Source organism: Portunus trituberculatus, chromosome 47 (genome assembly GCF_017591435.1).
Source record: "Portunus trituberculatus isolate SZX2019 chromosome 47, ASM1759143v1, whole genome shotgun sequence".
Taxonomy (NCBI): Eukaryota; Metazoa; Arthropoda; class Malacostraca; order Decapoda; family Portunidae; genus Portunus; species Portunus trituberculatus.
The window spans coordinates 28,272,916-28,280,749 of record NC_059301.1 but is presented as its reverse complement, the minus strand read 5'-3'; the positions used below and the strand labels follow the sequence as shown (position 1 = coordinate 28,280,749).

The 7,834-nt window shown below is 39.5% G+C and overlaps 1 protein-coding gene and 1 long non-coding RNA gene across 6 annotated transcripts in view; one reads left to right on the top strand and one right to left on the bottom strand.

The window, feature by feature from the left end:
- The window catches only part of LOC123520758, a 229,645-nt gene extending 223,925 nt beyond the window's left edge, over window positions 1-5,720 (top strand). Inside the window, exons 8-9 of one of the 4 annotated variants that reach the window (XR_006679361.1) lie at window positions 4,433-4,552; window positions 4,659-5,720. The gene's annotated coding sequence lies outside the window, so the exon portion shown is untranslated. The remainder of the gene's footprint in view (window positions 1-4,432; window positions 4,553-4,658) is intronic. The other 3 variants (XR_006679362.1, XR_006679360.1, XR_006679363.1) reach the window with 3 other exon arrangements.
- A 17-nt stretch (window positions 5,721-5,737) lies between these two features.
- The window catches only part of LOC123520760, a 58,701-nt gene continuing 56,604 nt past the window's right edge, over window positions 5,738-7,834 (bottom strand). Inside the window, exon 6 of one of the 2 annotated variants that reach the window (XR_006679368.1) lies at window positions 5,738-6,210. This is a non-coding gene — a long non-coding RNA (uncharacterized LOC123520760). The remainder of the gene's footprint in view (window positions 6,211-7,834) is intronic. The other variant, XR_006679367.1, reaches the window with a different exon arrangement.

Below are 7,834 nucleotides of genomic sequence, written 5' to 3'. Positions count from 1 at the left end.
TTTTAACGTTGTTTAGCTTTGTGAACTATCATTGTCTTCCTTGTGGCGATGCAATAGCCTGATGGTGATGTAATTATATACATATACGAACGGATGTTTCATTTGCATGCACAGTGATTACTTTAAACTGAAGTGAAACATAGATATTTCCCTGGTCTACCATTCGTTCCACATTATCACAGGATGGCAGTCCTAAGGCAGACACCATTCTGATAACCACTGCCTCACCCGTAAAAACTAAGAGACCTTTCATTAGTGGGAAAGAAATAATTGTTTGTAATTTTCTGGTGTTCAGTTATCATGTGGTTGTATTCTTTATAATCAAGATTGTTCATACAATGTTCACACAGGAGCGGTCTAATGTTATGTAGCCAGTGTAGTGTCAGTTCCTGCACTCCATGCTCTGCTGGTCCGCCTTGTCACCCCTGTTCAACCCTCTTGTCACGCTCGCCAACGACCCATTGTCCCTAATTCCCATTCGCATTCTTTGGCCGCTTGTTCTCTTCCCATAATGCGTCCTCATTCACTCCTCCCCCTCTCTCGCTCTCCTCCCTTGCCCTTAAAACCTTAACGCCCCTTAAATCTTCCTTAAGTCTTCTCCACACGATTTTTAACTTTCTCTCTCCACTCTGCTTAACCTCCTCCTTCTACCACTATCACTTCTTCGGCCACTTCAACTTCTCTCTCTCAGGCTTTCCACGAATTCTATCCCTTTCACCAGTGTTAGCAAAACTTCCTACGCCTTCCTCGCTTCCCTTCTCCAGGTCGTAATCAGGCCACTAGCCTTACCCTCGCCCTCTTTGTAAAAGCCGGCAACTCAATAACACGTTGAGACTGTAATATCCCTCTTTGCTGGGAACTCAATGTAGCAGTGCTAGTCTACCCAGTTAAGGGTGCGGCAGAGAGAGAGAGAGAGAGAGAGAGAGAGAGAGAGAGAGAGAGAGAGAGAGAGAGAGAGAGAGAGAGAGAGAGAGAGAGAGAGAGAGAGAGAGAGAGAGAGAGAGAGAGAGAGAGAGAGAGAGAGTTTCACAACTAATTAAGGCAAACACGATGTTTTTTTCTAAGTTTTCCTCTATTTTTTACTTATTATTTTCTAACGTTTAGACTTCCACAGTTAATAGGTATTTCCAAATACCATACAGGTCATTACTTCAGTTCCTTTCGGTGATTCATCCTATTGATGATGCAAAATATTTGTAAATTATCACTAACACCGTGAATCCACCTCTGAAAACCTTAATAACATACATATAATACAGCCTGATAAGTTTATGGAGTTGAAGCTTCGAAACATCTTTCATCTTTTCTCTCGTCACGCAGTTATTGATGTTCAGAACAACGGCGGTAATGATGCTGATTTGTAAGGGAGGAAAATGCTGTATCTGAATTGCGTAGATGATGATGATGATGATAATAATAATAATAATAATAATAATAATGACAATAATGTTAACATTAATGAAAATAATATTAATAATAATAATGATAATAATAGTAATAATAATAGTAATAATTCATTGTATCCTCTTGTGCCTGCCAGGAAAGACTCACAAACTCTGGGCGGGTAATCATGCACTGCCAGGCAAAATCCTGAATATTTGGAATTTGTTGCAAGTTGTCGCTGTCAAAAGTTGTGGCGGAGTTTCACAAGAATGCAGATTGCAGGAATTTCGTAATTTGTTGGGTTTCCGATTGTAAACCGAGGATGTTCAGACTGCTAATTCAGCCGCGTCCATGCGATGGAGCAGTGCCCGGCAGCTGTAAGTCATTGCCAGGCCAAGTGTGTTGGGCACGTTAGTATTGTACAGGCGACGTAAATGTTTCCTTGACAGTAGAAAAGACGTTATATTACTTGTGAAAAGAGACTTTTAAGCTTGTAGGCAAGTTCGCCAGCCTTGCAATGTGTGTGTGTGTGTGTGTGTGTGTGTGTGTGTGTGTGTGTGTGTGTGTGTGATGCGCGCACGCTTGTTTAAGTATAATCTCACTCCCAATTCGAGCAATTATGCATAAGCCAGTGAGTGTTTGATTGTTGTTTGAGGATAATGTATGCAAGAAATCCTTCCTGTTTTGTAGTGTAGAATTTGCATTGTGATACTTCGATGAATAGTGAGATTATATGATTCAATTTTTTATTTCACTGAATCATGCTGACCACTGTTTGTGCTTATTTCACGGTAGGGTACGTGTTCTTTTCTCAGTAACTTTTTTAAACAAACAAGAAGATAATACCATTTGCTTGTAGTGAATATTTCATAATATGCATTAATTGCTTGATTGATTACTGTCATTGGACGAATAAGTGAGATAAATTTCTATTCCCTCCCGTTACTAATCTTATTTTATATAATATATCAGTGAAATATATACACAATCACCGCACTACCTGTAATTACATTTGTCATATAAAAATTTATTGCTGCAAATTTCGTACGTCCTTCATTGAGCACGAAGCAATCAGTGGTTGTGATTTGTACGAGTTCAAAAGAGAAAAATTATAATGATGAAGGTTGACAAATGAATGAAGGTAGGCTCGATTTATATATTCAGACAGTTTATAAAGCAGTTCGAGTCTTCAGACTGCGTGATGTGATAATAGGCGAAATGTTGTATTATTACATCCGTGCTTCCTTCGTTTTCCGTGTAACTATTTACTATGATCAGATTAGACAGATTTATTATCGATGAAGAAAAAAGGTGGTAGTAGATATCTATCTAGGTATCATGTTGGCACTAAGCATAGGCGTGGTAGTTGTTTTTTTATAGCTTCCCTTACATCGTTGTGCTCATATGTTTTAATCAGCAGAACAGAGCAGTCGTAAGCAACTTATCTTTACTTACACAGCTGTTCATCAGAATTGGCTACAACTATAGCCAAGAATATAATTAAGCTACCTCATGTGAACAGCAACAGTACAGCCAAACAGGAATCACATACATATAGTATTTTAAAACCAGAGTATTAGTATCCTATCCCAGTTATATTTGATATAGTTTATGTTGTTGTGGTTATGTTGATGAGGGTCGTGCAGGATGGTGTGTGATCGTTAAGGCGTGCAATAGTTTGGTGGAAGGAGTAGTTCAAGCAATTCACGCTGTTCCGAAATTTCGAAGCGTGCATCAGACGATGTTAGCTTGAGCCTCCTGTGTGGGTGGGGTCTTATTTCATGTGTTCTCGCCGACCAGGTACAGTGTTCAGGTGGCGTTGTGTTTGTGGTAAAGAGTTTGTTTTGTGATATTCGTGTGGTATACTATCGTTTAATTAAAGGTTATGTTTCCGGCTTTAACTTTATGAGAAGGCGTAATCGTTGGTGGCGTGAATTGATAGGGTTAATGGTGAGAACATTGTGTTAGGCGTGTCAGTATTAGTACTAGTATCTAGGATATATACATTTAGATTATGGTGGGTTATTCTGTATGGTTGGGTTGTGTGAATGATGGAATGTTATGCTTTCATTTGTTGGGCGTGTTGTACAGTATCTGCTGAACATAGTTTATTCGGTATAGGATGTGAGTCGTGCTTAGGTTTTCGATATTGATGAATTTGTCTGTTAGAGGGTGCAAGGTTTATATAACCTGTTGTTTATTCGGTATCGGAGGAGCGGCGGTTCTATTTAGCATGTTGGGATAGTATTAACGAGTTTGTGGTCTTTAAAGGGTGTGGGATTTCTTTGTAGAGTGTTGTCTTTGAGACTGAGCCATGTGGCAGATGATCACTTGAACCTTGTGCGAGTTTACTTTTCAGTCTGTTTATTTTTTATGGGTTTAAGTTGTACGGGTGTTTTCATCGAAATGCGGGTTAAGAATTTCGGTAGTTTTAGTTAGTCCGTATATTTTTAATGGTCTGAAGTTAGTATGTTTTTTTTTTTTTTTTGCATAGAAATGCTGACTGCTTATGAATTTAATTAAGTTCTATTTGCAAAGAAATGCTGACTGCTTATGAATTTAAATGTTTTAGTTGAAACTTTCATTGATAACTGATGATACAAAGGTGATTGTAGGAATATACAAAGGTAAAAGTAGGAATATATAAAGGTAAATGTAAAAGTGTCAACTTTCATTGATAACTGATGATACAAAGGTGATTGTAGGAATATACTAAGGTAAAAGTAGGAATATATAAAGGTAAATGTAAAAGTGAAGTTTTATAGCCTGAACAACAGCTGTGTGGAGTCGCTGGCGCCGGAGTCGAGGGGACGAAGCTGGAAACCTTTCCTACTGCAGATTGAGCCAAGCTAGTTTAACGTTCAAGTTTTACAACCTGAACAGCTGTGGAGCCAGTGGCGCTGGCGCCGGAGTCAAGGGGGCGAAGCTGGAAACCCTTCTTACTGCAGTTTGAGCCAAGCTTGTTTGACGTATAAGATAAGTTAAATTTATGTATTAGTTTGTCATTAGGGGCATGCAGGCGAGATCGTTGATAGCGGTTATTTTTCAGATCGTATAGGAAGGCCCTCGTCCATGCGAAGACCCTCGGCTGAATCGAGGAGGCACGTTGAAACTGCATTACTTCTTGGCGTGAAATCATCTCGTCACTTACCGTCGAGGACGTTTGACTGTACGTTAAACCAGGGCTTCTATTCCGTATGCTTTATTATTGACTTGTATCTTCATATTTTTTTAGTGCATAGGTTTAGAAAGAAATGTAATCCTTCATATTTCAGACTGATCCCGTTTTTGCTGACGATGGTCTCCTGATCGTGAAACCTCTACATTATCAGCGTCCACCCTCCATTCATAGTGTAAGCGTGGCTGGTCTCCAGATTGTCGTGAAGCCTACACAGTGTTACCAGCGTCGGCCCTCCATTCCTAGTGTAGGCGTGGCTGGTTCGTTTTCCAAAGAGACATTGTAAGACTCATGGATTAGTAGTGTTGCTGATTAATGAGCAGTTGGTTTGGTCTAAGAGTTCGAGAAACTCTCCCTTTATTTATTTTTTTTTTTAATAAAAAAAAAAAAACATCGAGAGGTCTCATCTCTTTTCTCGGGAGACTCTTTAAGGTATAGCACTCGCTTTATTTATCTAGGGAGACTCTTCCAGGTATGCCACTTGCTTTGTTTCTCTCGGGAGACTTTTCAAGGTATGGCACCTTAATTTTTCTCGGGAAACTTGGAGGCACCCGCTACAAGTTGGAGGGAAGAGTAGTCGTGATCTGGCGTAGATAAACATTAGATGTGTAAGATGTAATGGTATTCGTACATTGCCTTGGTCTAGAAATATGGTTGGATTGTTTACAAGTTCAGTATGATTATATTTATTATGTTCAGGATCAATTGAATGGATGGAATCCCTGAATATTTTCAAGTAACATGAAAAATACATTATTAAATTGTTCGTGTTACGTGTTGATAGTATAAAGTATTTTTCATGAATTATAATATTCATATTTAGGAAATGTAAATTACGAGTCTAGGAGTAATTTATTTATTCAGGAACTTGCGTAACTACTTTCACACTACTAGAGGCTACGGGGGGAGGGGGGTGAGAAAGCACGCTTAAGAATTTGGTAAGGGTGTAGATGCACGTCTATGACGAGAAAACTGCGCCCGTTGTTGAGGCACTGGATGGGCGCCTGACTAGGAATCACGTTGATCCTATTAACAATAATAATAGGAATGACGTTGGTTTTATTAACAATAATTGTAGAGAATCGTGGTAGACATACTGATGTGTATATATATATATAACAATTGTAGACTCGATGATGTACATAGAGAGTTACACGTGTGTATCCAGACAGTCATGGATAAGTGGGACAAGAGAAACAAGATTTTTCCAACCACTAGGTGGTTGGAAAATAAATAGAACAGTTCCAACCAATGTTTCTTGTCTCTCCTGTCCCTTTTCTTCTTGCACATAGCAATGATACGATAATGTACACAAAGTTATGCGTTTAGCCTTCTTCACCTGTCCGGCTGCGATGTTTACGTCCGTCCCATGTTGTCGTACCGAACACCCCACTGGCCGACGTTGCCTGCCACAGGTCATTTGGTTGGTTGTTGGTGTAGTGTAAGATTATAACGTTCAGCAGCAGATAACTTGTCTCCCTCAGTGAAGGAAATTGAAGTAGCCGAGTCAGGATGACACATTCACACTAAAACGGCCAGCAAGCATCACCCTGACGTCTGCTCTGCGCACATCTGTTGCTTGCAGTTCCTTTCCATGGTCTCCGGGTCCAAGCAGATTGCAGCAGCTGTACCTTAGTGGCTCAATATTCCTGAGAACAGTAATACAATGTCAGGCTCCTTTGTCTCTCTCTGGTTAGAAAATTATTGTAATGTAAGCGTGATGAATGGACAAAACTAAAAGGCTAATTAAGTTACTAATACCTATTTGATAAAAACATTTACCGAGCATATTATTATATACGTAGTTTGTATATGTTTATAATACTATATTTATTCCCTTGCCTGACCTCGGTCTGCTTGAATGCAACTGTTATTACACGCATACTAGGGGGAGAAAGTATTAGTATAATTCTCTCTCTCTCTCTCTCTCTCTCTCTCTCTCTCTCTCTCTCTCTCTCTCTCTCTCTCTCTCTCTCTCTCTCTCTCTCTCTCTCTCTCTCTCTCTCTCTCTCTCTCTCTCTCTCTCTCTCTCTCTCTCTCTCTCTCTCTCTCTCTCTCTCTCTCTCTCTCTCTCTCTCTCTCTCTCTCTCTCTCTCTCTCTCTCTCTCTCTCTCTCTCTCTCTCTCTCTCTCTCTCTCTCAGTATATATATAAAAAGTTAGGTGTCCTCAAAATTTTATACTAAGACACAAAACAACTCGGTTCCCAACGGGACGAGGGAACAAAGTTAATTTAAGGCTTTGTCCTTTTTAAGGCTTGCTACATTTTACTTTTTTCTATTTTTTCACGTAAAATACTTGGAGCAATTTTCATTCCATGAACTGAAAAGCACTGATGCCATACGCAGCCTGCCTGTTTTTATATTTCCAACTATTGTAACTTAAAAACTCTTACGTGAAAGATTTCAAAATTTTGCATCTGCTTTCCTAGTGTCGAAACCCGTGTCGAAACCCATAATTAGCAAATCTATATAGTCTTCATTTAAGGTTTATCGAGTTTGAAAATATACCATGGTGGTATCAAATTCCTGAACTATTTCAACCTATAACTAGGAAATCGAGCATTTTCATTTAACTAATTGATGCAGCGTGCAGCCATGAATTCCCGCTGGCTCGTTACTCCATCCCCGCGTCACGACCCGCAGTTTGCACGGCGGCGCCTCAAGGGGTCGTTAGGTGGGCCATTATATCACCACGTGACGTCATCAATCATCAATCAATTTAACCTGCTCTTGGAAGTGATTAGAATTGTCAACACACCACCCCATCCCTCATGCCCTTCTGGCCATACTCATAGACCCTAAAACACACACACACACACACACACACACACACACACACACACACACACACAAACACAAACACAAACACCACAAACACAAACACAAACACCCACACACACACACACACACACACACACACACAAACACACACACACACACACACACAAACACACAATACACACACACACACACACACAACACACAAATATAACACAAACACATAATATACATAATAACATAAACATAAACATAAATACATACATATACATATATAAACATAACTATAAAACATACACACATATACATATATATACACACACACATATATACACACACACACACATATACACATACATATACATACACACACACACACACACACATATACATATATACATACACATATACACATACATACAATATACACACATATACACACACATACACACACACACACACACACACACACACACACACACACACACACACACA